General features: G+C 47.8%; 1 protein-coding gene across 2 annotated transcripts in view; it reads left to right on the top strand.

Annotated features, from left to right (window-relative positions):
• The first annotated feature begins 2081 nt into the window (after positions 1-2081).
• Positions 2082-20287, top strand: part of nexmifb (neurite extension and migration factor b) — a 42491-nt gene continuing 24285 nt past the window's right edge. For both annotated transcript variants that reach the window (XR_003787476.3, XM_029166104.3), the window contains exon 1: positions 2082-2854. The gene's annotated coding sequence lies outside the window, so the exon portion shown is untranslated. The remainder of the gene's footprint in view (positions 2855-20287) is intronic.

The raw sequence follows: 20287 nt of genomic DNA, 5'->3' as shown, positions 1-20287 counted from the left end.
GACGCGTACGACAGCCGGCAAAAGTATCCACACAAGGACCCACAGAGCCTGGACAAAGCATTTATGTCCTGTGTCATTAGCGTCAAACAGGAACTCTTTATTTACAATGCAGCGATGAAATGAGAGAAAGTGTAAGAATATGCACAAACCTTCTGAGCACTGGGACCAAATGCTGTACGTCTGTATGGAATGAGTTAGAGCCGGTGACGCTTCCAGCTGTGATGGACAGCTGTTGGGGCGTTGCATTAGGATGGCTTGTTAGAGACGCTGCCTCTCTGAAGTACGGATATGCAAACAATATGTCACCTGTTTCTGGTCTCTGCAAATTCTGGTTAATATTTTCTGGTTTTGATTTTCAAATGTTCCATGGATGTTCTGACTTTATTGGTCGTATAAGACCCGTAAAGTTACATTTTAGATGTTCCTTACATTCAAATATCTTTATTTAAGTTTAATTCTAAAGAGAATGTTTGCTTTGTGTTCATGCGCTGAGGGTGATGCTAATATCTTTTAATAAGATTAAGCTAAGCTGATGATATTGAGAGGCAAATATAGTATGATGGAGAAATGTTTACATTTGATTTATTACATTAGATAGATATGAAACTTTTCACGCATTTGCTCAGATGTTATGATGACCTTTGATAATAATTACTCTGTCTTTTTTAATCAGTGCCTTAATTTATACAGCTAATGAATGTGTGCCATGTTCACAAAAAGTCATCGGCTGAACCCCTAAATTAGTCTTCAAAAAAATTCTGAATTCTTAACAACACTTAAGCATCGGTGCTAATTTGTATAGTTAATGTTATTATTTCATCGTACGTTCCTACAACGCTAGTAATTACCACTATTTACAGTAAAGTCATGTTCTGCTCTTGTCAGCTTTGAGTTTTGTTGTCAACTTGCAGTTCTTAAGAGAAGCTGTAACCTGAGCCAATTAGTCCCTTCCTCATAAACATCTGCAATGATGACTGCAGTTGAACAGGTATTTTAAGAAACGTGGACATAATTTCTGTTACTATGGAGATCGTTAGCATACGTCTTGTAGTTTACATGGACGGGGAAAACATACCTGATAAAGTAAATGGGTTGCTTCTATTTCCAAGGTAATCTGGTATGTGTGTGTGTGTGTGTGTGTGCATTGCATAGAGCAATGCAGCATGTATGTGTCGATGAATATGCAGACGTACAAGTTCAATATACCCATAAATCTATTTTTACAAGTGATAATAATAATATGAGTCCAACCTGCAGAAGAAATGCTGTGTTTTTCTCTGTTTGATTGGAGCCATTATGGTTTAATCAAGTAACCACACAACAGGAAATAAACTGTTTAGTTCGAATAAATTGTTATGCTTAGTAGGTTCTGCCTCACTGGGCATAACTACACATTTCGATTATATGCAGGTCCTTACACCAGTGATGAGGAGAACTGAGGAGCCACAAGATGACTGCAAACACCTCCCAATAACGCTGGAGCCCAACGATAATTAAGCCCAACCACAAATACTACAGTATAGATAATTAAATTGATTGAGTGAATCAACTATTCAAATGATCTGAGATAAAATTTTATTTGCTGATAGACACATACTTTACCTCACCATATGAGTTTTAGGTTATAAAAGCAAAACTATCCCATTGCCAACCAAATTGTAATAAGTGTAATCAATAAAATGAAGCTAATGAAGCAGCATAAAAATCAATAATGAAGGCGTCTAATAGCTCCAACAGAGGACTGCATTTATACACATATTTACCGTTATGGATTTATGGGGCAGCGTTTTGTGAGTGGAGCAGCATTTCTCTCTTTGACAACACAGTACGTTGGAACTAAAATCGCTGAAAATCGTTTGGCCTTTTTCTTAAAATAGTAAATAGCCTCCCTGTCTTTGTTTGACCCTTTTCATTTACATTTAGTCGGTTATTCGGTGATTTGTCGAGCTCCTATCTTTTTACAGTTTGCAGAGGGAGAGAGAGAGCGAGAGAGAGCGAGAGAGAGAGAGAGGGAGAGAGAGAGAGAGAGAGAGAGACCCTTAAGTCTATCCAAACGCTGCTTCCAGTCCGGTAGGCTAAGTGTTGTGAGTGGGCCTATCATCCAGCATAGGCATACATGAGTAGCCTATTCATTATTCATGTGATTGCAGTTGCCCTGTTATGATACAGTCCTATTTGGAGTGGGCTACCTGATTTGCTCAGCGCGTCCGTCAAGGCAGTGCGTGGCCCTGCGTCGGCTGGCTGCGCGCGCTCATAGGTCGGACCGAGAAGAATCGGAGGGGGAGCAAAACAGAGTGCGCGCCTACGAGACTGCGCGCCGCGAGGAGGGGGAGAGGTCCAGCTGCAAAAAAAAAAAAAAAAAAAAAAGAGGAAGAAAAAAAAATATGCCGTGACAATGGCAACATCAAGCATCTCGTAAAAGCTGGAGAAGAGGCGAGGGGGCGCCGCGAATCGGGAGTGTGAGAGGCGACGACCCCTGTTTGTCCCGAGAAAAGCGGCGATATTAGGACATGCTGGCTGCCCTGTAGCGCGTTTCCTGGAATACGAATTCTTCCGTAATTGAAAATGGAGCGGCGGGGGAGAGGAGAGTCGCGCTGTCTCCATCACTGAGAGGCGCGTCCACCTGCTGTAACTGGAGGCCCGGGCCGCCGCTGCTGGTGCTGCTGGTGCTGCTGGTGCTGCTGGTGGCGGGGCGGGCGGGGGGGGGGGTTAACATGCAGGGGAAGCGTTCGCGTTTCGGGGGAGCGACGCATTTCTGATACGGCCCCCGAAAGCAGCCGAGGACGGATCCCACTGCGACGGCAGGAGGACGCGGGGGGAAAAAAAGCGCAGTTCGGGCGCACACGCTCTGGAGGTAGGCAGCGAAAACGGTATTGTGATGCTGTCGAGGGCGTCGTATGCATGCGAATAGGCGGCGAGCTCTGTTTGCTATGCACATGACAGCGGGATTTGTGCACACACGCTGATTTGTGGCCGCGCTTTGCTCGATTTGAGGTGATCGGACATTTTATTCGGAGCGAGGACGCGGCGGGCATGCGGCGTAGTAGCAGCCCTACCTCCTTGGGACAGCTGTCGTAGCCTACATTCATGCGTCTCCGCTCCATCGATCGCCCGTTCCCTGCGTAAAAAAAAAAAAAATACCCCCCCCCCACCCCGCATATTTACAGCACAGCCTCCATCCTGTGCGCTTTAGCGTCCGAAATGCGCCGCAAATACAGAATGCCACGTGCGGTCGCTGCTATCGAAGCCACTTACCCCGCACTGTTTGTGTGTTTTCAAGACAACTAGTGGCCTGTGGACGTCATTTTGTGTGAACGCTATGCGTCCCGAGCCGCGGCCGGCCCCACAATGATTAAGAAATGAATAAAGGGGAATAAGCTGTGGCCCAAACTAATGAATGATTCATGAATGGGCTATTGAAACCCAATGGGATAACACAGCATCGTACAGCTAGGCCCCTCCACTGTGATAAGGCGTATAAATGATTCATAAAGGGTTTATATGCAGAAATTCTCAAAACACACACGCGCATGCACACACACACAGGTGCAGCAGGGCACGTGTGAATGCCTGCACTGTGGGGTCACTGGATCAGTGGCTTACTGTGTCTGCGCTCCCCTTCAAGGATGCTCGTGACAGATGTTTACTGGATGTCCCAGTCAGCCGCACCGCGAGCCAGACGAGCACGCTAGGAAAAAAATAATGAGGCGCAGCCCCGTAATAACAGCCTCTGCGCTGCGCGTTCGCGGAGGTGTTAGAATTAGTTGTTAACTTGTTTTAAATAGCATTTTAATTGGATTAAATTTTAACGAGCTACAAATTTTTGCCTGACTGATGTTTATTGCAGTGACTTGTGAGATGGGATTTTGAAAGAGGAACTTGGCGGACGCACCGCGGCAGTTAATGATGTGCACGGCGCACTGGCACTGACCTGACGTGACTCGGCTTCATGCGTGTTGAGGAGCTTTTGTAGCCGATTTGAAAGGGCTGTTTGTTTTTCTGGGAGTGTGTGTGTGTGTGTGTGTGTGTGTGTGTGTGTGTGTGTTGCTTTTCCAACGCTACACTGCCCACTTGTTAGGAGACTTGCTTTAATGGATGCAGTGTGACGTTGACCTGCACGGGTCCGGCGAGCAGTGGCGGCGAGCTGATGTGAAGACAGCAGAACCCGATGGAGGGCCGTGCACTGATGGCGTCAAAGGCAGCTCACGAGGGGCCGAATCGAGTTGACACATGATGCGGGCGCCTTTATTGCACACTGGGACGGGGTCTTATGTTATGAGACGTAACGTAAGACCCTCCCGGCCTCGTTTGAGGTCCACGTCCCCTCCAGGCCGGTCCCGCCGCCGCCGTTCCGGGTTCCGGGTTCCGCCGGAGCAGGTTGTTCTGTGCATTTAAAGCGCTACGCGAGCGTTGTGTTGCAGCAATAAAGCCGGCAGCCTGTGTACACAGTCTCTTATCTTCCCCGGCCCATGTGTGCTCTGTGGCTTCTCCTCTGCTTTCAGCCTCAGGCACATGTGTCGCTCCTCCACTAGCACATCTGTCTCATTTGCACAGAATGAACTGATCCTCATCAATCATGCTTTTATAATCGCACGGACGCGGCTCCGCTGTGATGCTGCTGCTACCGTAAAGCACACATACTGACGTAGCCCAGGCGTTTATATGCTTGACTGTTTTGCGGCGAATAGCTTGCATTCCGCTTTCGTGCAGGAGCAGCCTCTCCTGCTCCCGCTGCGTTTGGGAGCCGGAGCGCTGCGGTTCTCGCTGCACGTTGTGTCGCTCCGGTGTGGAAGCGCCGGCGCACGCGGCCGCACGCCGAGCGCCGGGAGCGGCCGCGTGCGCGAGCGCGGTGCATGTACGCGGGGCCGCTGTGCGCGGAGGCCCCGCTGCGGAGGCCGCCGGGGCCGTGGCACGCTGGCCGCGGCCCCGCGGAGGCGGTCCCTCCCCGCGCCGCCGCCGCCGAGTTCTGTAATTAAAGGCGGAGGTAAGTCCAGGGGAGGAGGCCGGGCTCTGATTGCTTTTCATGGCCGCGAGGAGAGAGCTGCAGCAACGTCCTGAGGGACTGAGGCGCTGCTGAGCTCTTCGCTGCCTGCTCTAAGCCCCCCCCCCCCCCCCCCCCCCCCATCAACACCCCCCAGATGGGAGCTGTTCCAGGACAACACACACACACACACACACACACACACACACACACACACACACACACACACACACACACACACACACACACACACACACACACACACGGCTGAGAGAGGCAAAAAATACATATGTAGCTGACAGGCAAACTGTGCTAATCTACTTTAAAGAATGCCTCGCTTTAGCAAATATGTGTCAGCATGAGGCGAAACTGTTACAGCGCCGTCATGGAACGAATTAAAAACAGCGCAATCAGAGGGACATTAAGGGTCTCACCCACAATTGGTTGGCATTGACAGAGCAGTTGATCTGTGATTGGGCTGAGCATAGAAGCTGCCTGTGGTTGTCTTGGACCAGTGCTCTGCAGGGGGAGCTGCCCCCCCCCCCCCCCCCCCCCCCCTCCTCCTCCAGCAGCAGCCAAACTGATGAGGACTACTCTGCCCTCCGAGGGCCTGGCAAACGCGGATATGCTCACGTATAGACTCTGGGTGGGCCGCGGCAGGCGTGAGGGAGGGGGGGGTGGCGGTGGGGGGGGGGGTTGGGACATCTCCTCTCCTCATTCCACGGACTCGTTCGTGACAGCTGTGTGGTTACGGCGTGGCCGACGGCTGCAGCTTCGCTCCCCATCACAGAGGGCTCCCGTGGAAAGCAGGAAGCGGGGGCACTTTGAAGAGGGGCGCTTTAAAAGGGGGCAGAGGGGAAAGCAGTTGGGTGCTACTTAAGCGCCAAGTCCAGTCACGTCCTTGCGGCGTGTTCGTGAATTAGTTCTGCCGGGATAATTAAAGTGATGCATCAGGATTTCTGCCGTTAACAAATAAAAGTCCAATTAAAGTGGGGGTCTATTAAAGCACTTTCTGCGATGCCTACTTGATCTCAATATGTAGGCTGGCGGCCACTGGGACCGTGAGCACGCGGGCTTGACGTTCATAGCTCATTTCCTGCTCGCACATCAGGCCCCTTATATTGCCGATGGATAGATAATGTGAAATTTCCACCCGCGCCCCGTCTCTCTCGGGCCCTCTTGTACTTTGCGGGGTTCTGGAGGCAGACGCCGAGATGCGACGCTGGGAGGGTTTGAGAAGGAGGCGAGGATTTAATGCAGTGGACACAGGTGCTCTGACATGAATGGTGCGAAAGTAGAATATTCCCCACGTGACCGGGGAGGCAGGACGCTATATGACGAGACGGGATTTTAATTGGTTTCACACAGTGTGCTCCCATGCATTGTTCCCTTTGTAATGACACACAGTGGCAATAGCAGCTCTGCTTTTTGTTATATAATAACACTAATAGATTCATCGCCCCTTGTCTAATTTGGACATTATATTTTTCATTCCTGATGTTGCTAGAGCCAGAGAAGCTGCGTATCGGTGTTACGCCGCATGTGTGTACTGTCAGGGTCCCGAATGCTAGAATAATAGGCCACCTTCATTAGCCTTATCTTTGATTTGGTGGATGGAAAAAAAAGGAGGGGGAGGGGGGTAAGATGAAAAAAAGGGTTGATGATGAGAAAGGGAGCCAAACATAGGGTAGGTTGTGCTGTGAGAAAGGGAAAAAAAAAGGAGCCGCGGAGGAGAGAGGGGATTGACATGGTGGGAAGATTAGAGGAAGGGCTGGACAGACGGAGAGAGAGGGGACAGAAAAAAGGGAGATACATAGTTACTGCTGGTGGTGGGGGTTCAGGGTGCGTCCTCCCATCACAGCCAGTCGGAACAAACACGGGGCCGCCAGACAGACAGTGTGATTTCTAATGGGAGAGAAGCTCACTGCGCCCTGGATGTTTCCCTGCATCTTTCATTTTCTAAATGCTGTTTTGTCTGTTCGCCACTTAACAAGCCACCAGTGCCTCAGAAAGGAACCACGCTTTATTTGCTGCTGTACATAATTACCAGCCATTCAAGACAGGCTTGTTTGCCGCTCTAAACGATGTTGTGAATTTCTGTACGACCGGGAGACAGGCTGTATTTTGCCGTAAACCTCCGTCCGCGCCGCGCGTGAGCCGAGTGCGTGAAACGCGCGGCGCCGCCGCGTCGTTCGCCGCCAGGTCCGCACCCGATTGGCCGAACGCTGGGGAGAATTGAACTGAAAAGCTGTTTTATTAGAGGCGGCGGTTGAGGTTAAAAACCTTGTCACATACAGTGAGCTGACAGACGACGCTCCCCTCACGTCAGGGGCTCCTGATCCGTGCGATCCGGAGCATCTGAGCAAAAGTCAAGCGGGGGAAAAGTAAATAAATCCGAATATCTCAACGCAGACAATGGGAATGGAACCGCGTGCACGAATCTGAAGTTGGATTTGACCCTGATCTGTTGGATGATGTTGCTGATGATACAACAGCATGACTGCTATTCTACTACGGGTAATAATTATAATCATTCACAGCCAGTGGTCCTCGTCACAGGAGTGGGGCACAATGGAAATAATAATTAGGACTTCTCATTTCACATGCATCGCAGACAAGTGCATGAAGTGTGTGCCGTGGCTCTTTGACTTCCAGGATGTACAGCTGTGTGTACGCCTGCTTGTTTCCTTTCTGCCGGCTGCTAAAGGCTTCTCTTACCCTCACACACACACACACACACACACACAGGCATATATTGCACAGCGTGACAGTGGCCCAGGCTGGGCTGTCATAAACAAGTGCTTAATTGTAGCATAAAGGCACATGAAGGGCCGGGATGCCGGCTTCACCCCTGACAGCGACACTCGGTGACGTACTGACGCTCTGTCATGCGCAAACACACATTTTTCAAGCCGCTATCTCTCAGCGCTCCTCTAACCCATTTCCCCAAGTCATCATTCAGCGGCTCTGTCAGAACGCAGCCCACATACATCACAGCCGAGCCAGTAAAGCGCTCTCCACGAGGAGTCAAATATGCACCTCAGCGTAGCCGATGCTGATAAAAGGGCTAATTCATCATTTAGTCACACAAAGCCCCGGAGATTCTTTGTAATATCTTGTATACTGCTGGAATTCAGGAGATAAGGATTTGCTGAATAATTTGCAGTGTTTCTCGGAGTATTTAGACGCGTTTTGGAATGAGATACCGCATTTGGGTTTTTAATTTATGTATGCACTTAATTCTGTTAGGTATCATTGTTTCCAATGGTTACAGATTTTTGCTAATGTGCAAGCAAAGGCGGAAAAATATTCTGTGATACCACAACGATCTCAGTTGTAACAGTGAAGCCGGAGCGTTTAACCTTTCCGACCTTTCTGCTTGGTTTTGTATGTCGTGGCTGACACAGCACAAAAACTGGGTCTTTGGTCACAATGATGCTGTTGTTCGCTTCATTTCTATTAATGTCCGTCTTACATGCTTAAAACTGAAAACATAATGTATTCATCATAATGGAAATTATCCTTAACCCAGTGAAAAAAAATATGACCTTACATAAAATATCAAATGCTGTTAAATCCTATGACTGTGTGATAGGAGCTGTAGTTTTTAAAGTGGACATTGTTTCATATTTTAGTATTATTGGCAAATCACTTATATTTGTTTACATTTACTAAAACATTCCTTGTAAGCTAAAGGTAGTGCTTTGCTTTATTATATCAGTAATATTATTGTGAGACCTGCATAATAAGCGGCTGGACCCCCCTCACACACACACACACACGAGGCCCAGTGGTCCTCTTTTCTGCTGCAGCCACTTATTTACCTTCGTTTTCCACGACTGTTGTGATGCAGCGATATTTCTGTCGCGATGGGCTAAATACTCTGGGAGCGTCACAACACAAGACGGCGCTCCTTTTAAATTCAAATGACGCCATGTACGAACCTGCTCCTTTGAGATCTGCCTGAGCCGCGCACGCGCTCGCCCGCTCGCGTGCCTTTTTCGCTTTGTGTGCGCACTTTTCGGGATATTCTGGTGGTTTAGTTATGCAGGTAATTCCGCTGAGAGGAACTCTTTGTCAGGGGAGAGCCAGCGTGAGGCCCCTACGTGTGCTTTACATCCCTATGATCTAATAGGCTTGAAACTGTCTATTAGAGACATGTGCTGCTGCAGTGTTTTTGGCTCCGGTGATGAGGCCTCTGGAGAGGTCCGTGTGGTATGGGAGTGCATGTGTGTCTGCACATAACAATTATCTATATAGGGGCAGCCAATGCATAGAATAACAAACATTGTCTGTCTTAGAAATCCCCCTGCAACCATTGAGACGTTGCAATAAAGGACAGCAGTGTGTATGTACGGTACAAGCGGCGCATGCGTCTCCGGCCCCCTGAGCTCCTCTCTGGGCATCGTATGCACCAGTCAGGCCCCAGTCTCGCAGCAATAAAATTATTTATGTTTCTTCATCCCGGCGTGTACGAAAAATGATAATGAGCAAGCGCAGTTGTTTGAATAACACCGCGTGCCTACAAGGAACACGCGTTCGGAGGACAAAGGCTCCGTTCTCACGAGGAACGTAAAACATTTCGCAACAATTTACACTTTGACTCCGTCTCTGGGGGCTTTAGGAAATGTTAATTTAAGTTCCCATTATAAAATGTATTTAAGTCAGACTAAGAAGTAATTCCATTATTCTTGGAGGCAGCTGGGGTTCCTGTATCCGTTGGGACGGTTTGCTGCTCCCTCCTGAGACCTGTGGGTTTTCCCATCACTTTTAAAATCAATTATCTTTCTGCCTCCATCGCCTCTCCAGCTCCCTCTAAGTACTCTCCTCATATTCTTCATTAGGAAACCCACCACTTCACCTATAGCTCACTGCGAACACCTCAGCCGGAGCTCTGGGTGTTTTTAAGTGTTCATGGCACATTTGAATACCTCCCTCTGATTTATTAATATGCCTTACACACCGGTGTGGAGCTGTAGGCCTCAGTAGATTGTCCTCCTCGCTGTATCTAGACTATGTCACTGCCTCAGATATAAATAGGAAAACAATCGGCGACTGGGTAAGACTGGTTACCTGTTGTGACACTAAAACCATAACAAAGACGCCGCTGTACGGCTGCTGAGGAGCGGCTGCAGCCCTTGGGAGAGATTATGTTATTCTCCCCTGCGCGCCAGCTCACAAACATCTCACCGCACTAACTGAGGGGCATAAGCATGGATGGGCTTGACAGCTGCTTCCTATTTTAGTCATCGGCAGGTAGGCGGATGAGTTGAACTGCGGAGGATCTCTGTGCAGCGAAGTCTTCGTCTAATTAGTTTGTCTAATTATGTCTTTGTGCTGGAAATTTCTCAAATTAGTGGTATCGTGCAGAATGTGAGCATGCTCATTACGGTTGTCATGAGAATTGTTGCGGTGCTTGAGGGAAAGGGAAGAGACGGCGAGAGAAGGAGTGTCGCTGGAACCAAAAGCTCTCCGTGGTCCAAATCCCTTTATCTGGTAATGGGAGACGCAGCGCCCAGCTCCGGCCCAGGAATTCACAGGGAAACTGTTGCTTCGCCTGCGACGCGCTCGGCATCTCGCTCGCCGCGCAGGCTGCACCTATTCGTGGCAGGCCCCAAAAAGGCCCCTTTCCAGTCCCCCGCCCTTGTGCGTCGGTCACCAGAGTGTCATCGCATCAAGCATGTAAGTGTCTTACGCGGGGATGCTGTTTGATTTGCCCTCCTCGCGAGGTGTCGCAGCACCGGCGGTGAAGATGCTCCTCCACCTCCAAGGTGCCTCTCCTCTCTCCTAAGTGAGGACAAGCCCCTGGGCAGCGACCTAAACGCTCGCTTCCTCTTCCTTCCCCGGCTTCTCTCCCTCCAGTTCCTCACTCCTTCCTTTATCACCCCTCTTTCACGTTCCCTCTATCTGTCCCCCTCTCCTCCCCCCCCCACTCCTGGGCCTACAGTAATTGGTATTCCGAGTGGCAGCTGGGATCCATACAAACACAGCAGACAGAGGGAGAGAGGGAGCGAGGCAAAGTGAGGGAGAGAGGGAGAGAGAGACATGGAGGCCGGGAGAAAGAGAAAGCCAGCAAGTCAATACGCTGGTTCATTAGAGCACTGAGTCACAGTGGCCGCTGCCTCGTTTGTTTGTGTTTGTCCAATACTCTGTCTTAAGCAGAGCCCACCGCCTCTGTCCGCTCACACTGGCAAACCTGACAGCAACACACCCCAGGCTGCCTGCTCGCCTGTGATACGGCCTGTTTTGCACTTGCGCGTGTTTTGACATAGCAGCTTATGAAATAATTAACGAATCAATAGCTCTGCATCACGAGAAGCAGCGCCTGTTCTCATGGCGCTGGCAAGCGCGAGTCCGAACTCTCGAGTGAACGATAATCTGAATATATTGCATGTATCTGCTCACCTGCGTGTCAGGTCCTCGCCATGCTGTGATGGATGTGATGTTCCGAGTGATTATGTGTCAGCAATATGTAATATTGTGAAATGTCCCATTGTGGCGCGTGAATGTAAAGACATAGGCTGGCTCGCCAAAATGAAATTTAGAGATAATAAAAAATCAGAGACTCCATTAGGAGGCAGAAATAGGACCCTGCACTTATTGAAAATATTAAAGTGGATGGTCCAAAAAACAAGAGGGAGGAGTATTCTGTGGTCATGGCAAACTGAGAGCAGACCACTTGTCAGGATATTGAAAGGGAATGAAAAAGGGAGCGAGAGAGAGAGAGAGGGAGAGAGGGAGAGAGAGAGAGAGGCAGGTGAAGTGAAAGGGCTAAAATGACCTGTTCCAGTCTTCAAGGCCTGTTTATTTTGGAGGAAGTAGTAATATGATGGTGGCTGTGTGGTTGTCTGGCCGAGGCTGCAGGCTCCCAGGGCCCTCATGGTGCACGGTGACCTCTCATTACCAATGCTTGGGGGAGCGTGAAACAGAGGAGATCACTCCAAAGGGCAGCTGTGTAGATGCGCCTAACCTTTTAAACCATCGGAATACGTCAACCATACAAATAACTCATTAACCTTATCCATTTAAATGAACCGCTCTTACTTTTATCCCACACCCCCCTTTTCTATCTCCAGTATTAGATTTGTTTAATTGGCCGTTGCGCATGTTGAAAATGGCGAGTCCCCCCTCGCGGCGCCTCGGGGCCACGTGGATCCGGTTCCCGGCGCTGTAAGGTTTGAGGAGAGGGCGTCGAGGGCCGAGGAGCGGCGGGAACGGTGTTGTGTTTGCATGCGTGCGGGTCCGTTGTTTGGGCAAACGGCCTCCGGCTCCGTCCAGTAGCGCGGCAGCGTATCGATCGGAGGAGCTCAATAGCTGGGGCTTTTTAATCACCTTGCTCAGAGGCTGCATTGTCCCACAGGCCCAGAGAATAAGTGCTGCTAATGCTCGTGTGCATATACACGCACGGCCACCCGCTCCCAGGCTTCTGCAGCCCCTCACAGACCCACGCAGCCGCTAATCAATAGGCCTGATTACCAACAGGGAGGCGGACGGGCCTTTGTTCCGGCGCGTCCGCGGAGGAGCTCGCGCCGGTTCCCAAACGCCTCGCCAGCGCCTCCTTTCACCGGGCGCAGCTTGAGCCTGACCCGCCGCGCCGCCACTCAGACCCGTCGGTGTCGAACGGATCCGGTGTTTGTTGTGCGAGTCGAGTATAATAATGTGCCGTTCTGACCCAGTTGTAAGGAAAAACATTTAGACTTACACATCAGGCGTCTAAAAATGGCATTTCTCTCACTCTCACTCTCTTTGCACTCTGTCTCCATCGCTCCTCTCTCTTCCTCCCTCAATCTGTCTCTCTGCCTGCTTGGCTGTCATATCTCTTTATACTGTTTAGAAATGCTGTACATTGTGTTACAGGGTTGTGACTGATAGCCTGCCAGTTTCAGCTGTGGCACATCAGAGAGGATAACCCCCCCCCCTCCACCCCCCATCCCTTCCTGAACACACAGAGATGCACATTAAAGCTGCGACTGCGTGCTCCTTTAACCGCTCTCACTGATTCCATACCACCTGATTAAGTGCTTCACAGGGAGGCTGAGCTTTTTATTCATTACGGGTTAAGGGCCCTGGAAGCGCCGCGGCCTCGAACCCGCAACCTCCGGGGGGCCGTTGTGATGCGGGGCAGACACCGAAACACCCTCACGTGTGGCAGCTTTGCACAGGAATTATTGTTCTGCCTCATCAGAGAGTCGGAGGCCATCTCTGTTTCCCTGTGCACAGCCTCATCAATAAGCCTCTAAGCCGCGTTTCAAAAACTAATAATGTCAATGGCTTTAAAAGGGAAAACAAATATCAAAGAACGCCGGCGTATTAGCAAGCAGAAACGGTGTGTGAATATTGAGATTTGAGTTTGCCGACGGTCTGGAGGGCAGAGCGGGGCCGTCGTTCCGTCCTGTGTCCTCCTCATTATTACCTTTTCCAGCTCGCACAAACACTCTCACTCTGACTGACACACTTGTCTGCATTTTTCCGTCTTATCTCTGACTCCCCCCCCCCCCCTCGGCCGCCCTCCCTCTCCCGTCCCCTCGCTCTCGCTCCCTCTTCTTCGCTGCGTATCTCCATTCTTCCCCTTCTGTTCCCCACTGCCCCCCTCCTCCTCCTCCTTCCACCCCGCCTGCCCCTGTCCTTTGGTTTTGAAGCCAAGTAAAGGAGTCGCCTTCTGAAGCAATGGGGAAATAATTTGTGGCTCCGAGAACAAAGGGAAATCTTTGCTGTGAGAGTAATGGAATGGATTTTGTGATGTGGATGAAAACTGACTTCATTTTAGGGTCTCATTTTGATAAACAAAATACGGATAAAAGGCTACGACTTAAAGAGAGAAATAATAAGGGTGTCGTATATAGTGGATAAAATATATTCTCACTATTATTATTATATTCACAGGAAAAAAACAAAACATATAAAACTGAAAGACCCACTTATTTCTTAACACTGCAAACTATAACCGAGTGTGTTTTGGAGGTGATAGTTGTGGAAGTTTGCATCCAAACTGCAGCTGCTGCAATTCCAGCACCAAAATCCAGCTTCAAAAGCCCCGTGTGCGATCAGTAATGGTCACTTATTGACTGGAAATTCCTCAAAGCCCTGGGCAGACCTCCATGCTCACGTATCGAGCTGTTATCAATGAGCTGCTTTTGTCTTGGCTCAAGAGACTGTGGACATATTAGCGGGACATTTATTGTGTTAGAAAAGAAGAAATTTGGAGAGCCGGAGACGTGGCAGATAATAATGGCAGAATTGTTTTTCATTGAAGAGGTAGAAAAAAAGAAGTGTTTTTTTTTTTGACGCACCAGGAACAAGCAGACACACACTGGTTTTATTGAGCTCCGATTCTGTTTGCTGAGCTGCAGTGTTCATAGTTTGTTTATTGTTTAATGTTCATCATTATTTCCTCGCTAGGTCAAAACTAAAGGGCTGATGAAGTTAATTGGATGAGTCGTAGCACGGCTGACTGGTCCACAGACTGCTCACAAATACCTGCGCTCTCATCCTGCAGACGTGGGACATTCCTTACAGTTTCTACTTAGTATTAAATATATATTTAAACAATATTTTATTTATACTCCACCACATCTTGTGCAATAGATCTGGGCTTTTGCATAATGCTTTATTCCCCGGCTAGTGTATTTTCTTCTGCTCGACGTTGCCTCTACTGCTGCTTTTTAGCCTAAAATCACGAAGGTGACTCAGTGGAAACCATAAAATAATTGAGCAAATAGCGGAATTAAAGCATCAAAACAATGAAGTACGTGTTAACAGAGGCTAAAAAGGCTGGCGGAGCTGGAGAGTTTGGCGATAATGCTTGTCACCAAGGCACTATGACCCTTTTCACTATACGCCGAGTGGATTAATGCAGTGTTAATATGAAAATATTGAGTAATGCCACCCACGACTCCGATTGTGTTTAAACGACTTAAATAGGCCTGGTTGCCTCCGGGCTCTATGCTAAGCTAAGCTAATTGCCTCTGTCTGTCTGTAGCCTGCCTCTTTGTTGTGTGGAACAACATATTGTTTCTAACACTGACCTTCTGCATCGAGTAGCGATAAATAAAACCCACTTGGAGTCCGGCTACAGTGGCTGTTGGAACCGTACGACCTCCACAGATAAGCTGAATAATTGTGAGTCATGAAGAGGTGAAAATATCCCTCATTTCACCTCTGTACTTATTGCAGCTGCAGACAGAGCCTCCTGCAGCCACCTTCCCCTCTGACACCGGCTTTGATGAAGTGTTAGTCATCTAATTCTCATACATCAGCACATTAGTCAGGGGAAAATAGACCCTGCAACCTTTTATTTACTGCTGACATTATTTGTCAGCGATAATTAGCGATGACAGTCCAGTCAGACGTTTAGATGCTAATTGTTCACATCTAAGAAAACTTTGGCATAATAAACAATAATTGCGTCACTGTTTCAGCATCTGCAGTAGAAAAGGAAAGGAAGTGTTATGGAGACGTAAGCTTTTTACTCTGTATTCGATTCCACACACACACACGCACGCACGCACACACTCACACACACACACACACACACACAGCGCCTCTGTAAAAGGTATCACTTCTTGCCCGGTATTAGATTTTTCTTGGCAAAGTGGGAGCATTAATGAATTGGTGACAAAGCCGTCTAGTGGCTCTATTTAATTTGACAGGAACAAAGATGGAAGGTGATGTTGTGAATGGAGGGGTCACAAAGCGCTGAACTTTAGCACAGATACTGTTGTTCCTTTTATTATTTCACGCCATGAATAAGCACTGGATTCATGAGAATAACCTCACTAATGTTAATATTTATTTTAAGCCATTAACCTGGATCTGCCTGAAAACTGCTACTTCTGTACTTTATGTGTGATAAAACACTTAAAGTACGTGATGGCGGTGATTGTGACATAATCTTTCTTTAAATCCAGTTCTTTAAAGTCAAACTACATGTTTGCTCCGTCTGCATATACTACAGGTTATATGTGTTCTGGACCAGTCCTGCTTGTTGCGTCGTCATGCAGTGACGCTGTCGTTACTGGACGCGTGCTCTTTGTGTTGTGTCTGCGCTACTGGGCAATGATTAGACGGCGAGCTTCAGCTGTTTGGGCCCTAAACGATGCTACAGAAACTCTCCACTACCATCTCCGCGCTTTAAAGGGCCGACGTGAAACAAGCTTTCTGCTCGTGCGTGCGGCCATTTACCACTCGAGGCGGTAAACACTGTTTGATGGTCATTAGAAAACAGTTGTATTACTGAGGTTACTGTGTCTAGCAGTTGACCTCCTCCTCTTTGATGTATAGCGGTTTGGGTTTTTAAAGCCGGAGGAGGATGAGGATGGGGAAGTGCCCTCACCTATGGCTGGAATGTCCCCCTTTAGCAGCCTTTGAATCATTGTGCAATCATTGTGCAACCTTTTGTTTCCCTCCCCCAGTGCTCCTCTCGCTCCCCCTCCACCTCCAATCATTCCCTTCTTCCCCTTTCTCTCCCTCCCTCCTGTCATCTGAAATGTGCCCTGCATAAGTGGAGGCAGCTGCTTAAGTGCTGAGAGAGGGAGTGGAAGGGGAGAGTGAAAGTGGAAGGAGGGAGGTGAGGGCCGAAGAGGGAGAACGAGAGAGTCTGACTCACAATTAGTTTTGCTTTCCCTCCCTGAATGCTGCAGCGTCTACTCCACCCATTGCACTCAAGGTCTCTCTCTCTTTCTCTCTCTTACGCACACACACGTTTGCAGGCATAAATGAGCTGGGTTCAGTGTTTTACTTGAGGTTCCTGGGCCGTTGAAAATAATTTTGAATTGTGCCGCCTTGGTGCATTATTGACTTGAGAGGCTTTATTGTCGTCTTCTCTTCTTGTTTTTTTTTTTTTTTGTTATGAAATTTTAATGCGGTACCTCGTAATTACGGCGGCTGTATTTGATGCAGCTCCCAGCCTCGTCGCTCGCTGTTGCGCATCAGCGTTAGCGGCGGCATATGCAAGGCTACGGATGCAGGACGATAAATAACACACGGTTAGAATAGTGACAATCGTCTCTGTCAATAAAATGTCAGATGAAATGTCTCTGGAGCTTAAGGCAATTTGGCGAGGGTTTGTGGCGGTGTGTTTAGTGCTCTTGTGGCAGTGGGCTTCATAGCTAAAAGCACACTCCCCTGCAGTGGAATTACATAGTGACGCTAGCAAAAGCCCAGGGCTTTTATCAGCTGTCATTCACAGAGGAGAAGCTGGGTACAGGCACCAAGGCCACCACGCCATGGCACAGGACAAAAGTCTAATACTGGGCTGTAATTGTCAGGGAGAGAGAGAGAGGGAGAGAAACGACATCTAACAAGGTCAGCGAGGTGCTGCAGTGGAGTTGATGCACTGTTCTAATGACAAAACCATACTGTAGCCTTGATTCTGATCGGCAAATGTATTTCCACGGAAACACGGAAAATATTCGCACATCTGTTGCATCAGATGCCCGATAACGTGTGGACTCCTCTCAAATCTTCATGCATTGGACACGTGGTAGAACTGTCATAAGCAGGAGCCGGTTTATGTCATGTATGTGTTATATGGGTGAAACCTATTTGTTTGAGCTACAGGTAAAATATGATACGCCTCGTTATTATAATAGCTTTGATTTAGAGCATCTGTGATGCACATAGTTCAGAAACAAAGGATCAGCTTTTCTTAAGCAGTTGAGGACGATGAAAACAGTCGGACTGGATGAGAAGCTTCGCTTTTTTTTTTCAAAAATGCAGTGCAGCTGAATTTTTCTGATAAACCCGAGAACTAAATGTTCTTTTACACTGAGAACTGACACGCAGTTAAAACAAGCGCGGAGACAAATGGTTTCAGTAACAACTCCAGAATTCATTTTAACACTTACTGGAGCAGCTTCAGGTAAACAAACAAACAAACATATTGTAAATACTCGCAATGATAGAATCCAGTGCTTCACCTTTGCTGCAGTTCCCAGCATTTAGTAAAGAGCGTATCTGTATTATGCATTCTTCTTATTAGACAAAACCTATTTACAACAACGTAGCAAAAATAATAATGAAAAGAAGCAGCAGTTAAAAACGCTTTGTCTCTCCTCACTCAGCACGGAAACCCCCTTTTAATCACCAGATAATGAACACACACTTCACCTGTGTGTGACCTCTGCAGCCTGGTCGCCGCCGTTCACAGGTCTGCAGCTGGATGCCATAAATACCACAAGTACACCTGATAATTACAGCGTGCTTTGAAATAAACTAATCGGATCTGCCGACTTCATTAAAAGTTACCGCTGCAAAGTTCAAACTGCAAATTGTTGAAGTTTTAGTTTTAATGTTTGTTCACTCTGCGATTAAAAGTAACAAACTAATTGCACAATGGAAAATTGTGCGGGTATAGATTATTGGTTGGTTGTCGTGTGTAATAACAGGCCTTGTAATCTAATGTGAGCTCTAAACAAACATTGTGAACTGCAGGTTTTCATCCTAATGAGTCATTTCACCGTTTTTCTATTTAGATGGTGGTTTTAGGCTGCGGCGAATTTTAATAGACACGCTGACATTAACATTAATGTTTTGACCTGAACTTATTAGGGTCGAGGTCCCTGACTTTGCAACACCAAAAAGAGACACATTCAAGGTCTGTTTGATATTATTACAGATGTCTGTTCTTTCTTCGGTTTCCCATAAATATTCATGATCGGGGCGCGGGCTCGCAGGTCAGTGTGGGCTGTGAGGTTCTTCTGTCAGGTCATAAAAATCCATAAACCGGATGGTAAATATTCATTCAGTTTCTGATTTGATCACTTTTACATACCTAGCACCAGGACAGGCTGGCGTCTCAAAGTGGAAAGCACTGTGTTCTTTAGCTTAGCAAGAAAAGAAATAAGGTTTTAAAATGGCACAGAAACCCCAAATACTGTAAACCTGGGTTCAAACATAAACTAGAAGGCCAAATTTTCCTCTAAATATATATAAATAAATACTGTGCTCTAAATATAGTATTAATATTGGTGACCAGAAATCAGTGCTACACAGTCTGGAATCAGAGAGTGCAGCCAGATGAATACATTGTTAGTTAAGAATAAATTATCAGCAGGGCAGCTTCAATAATGGCCAATCAAATCAGCTCCTCTTATCCCATTCAGAAGCTGATGATAGTTTCCTGATGAGGCCTGAGGACAGCTCAGGTTGGCTTCTCCCGTGAGGAACACGCTGCTCCCCAAACACGCACACAGGCCGCGGTTTTTTATTAACGACACGCGCCGAGCTGCATGCATGATGCATGCGCAGTAATCAGTGTGCAGTTTGAAATATTAAAATGGCCGCATTCGGTTAAGCACGTAATATTGTTTTTTGCCGTCCTCCCCGTGGTCCACTAGCGACGCTGGCGTTACGTAATGGCACGGACAGCGCGGCCTACAGCGACTGTACCCGTGTGCCGCGTGGAGGCAGACACTTCAGCTGGAGCGGTCCACACAGTGGTGCTGCCACCAAAACACTCCCAGTTTTGTCTTCATTTTGGGTTCTGGAGGTTCTGATCCCACGCGCCTCGTGCCACTGGGCCTGAATGACCTCGCGGCCCCACACGCATTAACAGGACAGTAAGTTTAGGAGTGAACTGGACGCAAATGGGATTCTCTGGTGAAACTGGAGCCACGAGCGGCGTCCGCTCTAACATGGCGCTCCGGCGGCTGTGAGACTAAGTGGTCAGAGCGATCTCTCCCTTTAAGCTTTTTAGTTTAGCGGTGATTTGTGATGTTATCAGCCAGTAAGTAGCGAGGCTGATTGCAACAGCTGGCTGCTCAGACGCTACTGGATATATTCCTTTTCTTATTTCTTTTGATCATGCTCGTATTCATCTCCCTTTCGTGTGTGATGTTGTTGTTGTTGCTGTTTTTTTTTTGTGTGTTTTTTTTTGTGGCACTTACTTGCAAACACAAACCTACTCGCTGACACGCCCTCCTGGAAAACATGGCACTGCACCCAGCGTGAATGCAAAACACGCGTTCCCCACTTTTGATTGTTGTGACAGGTTACAGGATTAAAACGTTCTTGGATTTATTTCCAAACTGTCATTATGCGTTACCATGCAAATCTTATTTATCAGAGAGACAAGACAAATATTAAATGCTTTTACAACTTCACAACTTGAATGGACAAAGCAGAAAGAAAGAAAATGCATGTTACATTCAAATACAGAAAATACAACTTTGCATTAAGATCAACAGCTGTTTCAGTCATTTTAGGTCAGGATCAAAAATTAAATAGATGTAATGTTTTACTTTTTGCGTTGCCAGTTTTAGATTCAGGTCTCGGACTCCTCTGTTTCATGTTTGGCTGCTTTTCATA

The sequence above is a fragment of the Betta splendens genome, chromosome 10 (genome assembly GCF_900634795.4).
Source record: "Betta splendens chromosome 10, fBetSpl5.4, whole genome shotgun sequence".
Lineage (NCBI taxonomy): Eukaryota > Metazoa > Chordata > Actinopteri > Anabantiformes > Osphronemidae > Betta > Betta splendens.
Note: the sequence above shows the minus strand (reverse complement) of the source record. Positions and strands in the feature narration are given on the sequence as shown.